At 37.4% G+C, this 1424-nt stretch overlaps 1 non-coding gene across 1 annotated transcript; it reads right to left on the reverse strand.

Moving 5' to 3' along the window:
- Positions 1–951: 951 nt before the first annotated feature.
- LOC132183480 (small nucleolar RNA R71) lies at positions 952–1058 on the reverse strand. The gene has a single exon (XR_009440444.1). It is a non-coding gene; the product is annotated as a small nucleolar RNA R71 (small nucleolar RNA).
- Between the last annotated feature and the right edge of the window lie 366 nt (positions 1059–1424).

The raw sequence follows: 1424 nt of genomic DNA on the forward strand, positions 1-1424 counted from the left end.
GTTTTATTCTTCTACTAGTTATAATTAAGACTTTATTTTTCTGTAATTTTTTTATTTTTTTTTTACTCTTGTTACAAATAAAAAAAAAATTTTAAAAAGAGAATTTTTTTGTTTTGTTTCTTTGTTGTTTTGATTGTGTTATAGTTTTGTCGCAACCACTTTCCGCACGCCGCTTTTAGTGCGATCGATCGTAGCCCTGCTATGATCAAGCGCACTTGTGGCCAAGACAGCAAGCCAAGCACACTCACAGCAAAGGCAACAACCGCAATTCAGTAGATTTTAGCCAAAATATTTTGGTCATTTTTCGTGAGTTTTTAGTTTTTGTTTAAATTAATTTCTGCTTGCATTTGTGTTTAGTTAGTTTAATATAATTTAATTTAGTTCAAGTCATTTAAGTTTTCAGTTTGTTAAGTTGTTAGATTATTAGTTCCTATTTGCGTGTTCGGTTGTTGATCTTTAAATTTGGAGTTAAACACTTTTGATCTCAAAATTGAAAGAACGACTAGAGAGAATCTAAGACAGCCACCAAACTCACCCACCAATTCTCAAACTTCTGAGTCTGATTCGAAAAAGTCTGTTAAGATGGGAGAATGAAATCAACCTAGACCCCTTAGGGAGATGTTCATACCCAATATTACCAACACACCGTTGCGTATAGTGTTGCCAGCTACTCGCTTCGACCTGAAGCCGAGTACAATAAGTCACCTTCCTACATTTAGAGGATTAGAGAATAAGGATCCATATGTTCATGTGAGGAGTTTTTTGGAAATTTGTGATATTGTTAATACACAGAATGCCCCAGCAGAAGCGGTGCGTCTTCGGTTATTCCCTCTATCCCTACATGATAGGGCGAAATCCTGGCTACTCAACAATAGACCTGGATCTATCACTTTTTGGGATATGCTGCAAAGCAAATTTTACCACAAGTTCTTCCCAATTTCCAAAATCAATAACCTCCATCTACAGATCACCAATTTCAGACAAAAAGAAGGGGAAAGATTCACTGATAGTTGGCAGAAGTTTAAAGAGCTTACTATAAAATGCCCACCCCACGGGTTTGAGAATGAGGTGCTTGTTCAAATTTTCTACAGGGGACTAACACCAAGTGAGCAAAACTCGCTTGAGACTATGAATGGTAGAGAATTCTTAAGTCTTACTGGGGATGAAGGCTATAAAACTTTGGACAAAATGGTTGAACGAGCACAACAATGGGATTTTCAAAATAGTCAAGCTAGTTGGGACAGACAACAACCCGCTCCCAAGATAGGAGGCATCTATGAGGTGAGGAACGATGCTAAATTAAGGGAGGAATTGATGGTTCTCAGGCGTCAGCTTGACACTATGGTCTTAAACAAACCAGTGAATGCAGCAGATACTTACCAAGTTGATGAGTGCAGGTTATGTGATAGATAAGTGTCAAATAT

Source organism: Corylus avellana, chromosome ca5, assembly GCF_901000735.1.
Source record: "Corylus avellana chromosome ca5, CavTom2PMs-1.0".
NCBI lineage: Eukaryota > Viridiplantae > Streptophyta > Magnoliopsida > Fagales > Betulaceae > Corylus > Corylus avellana.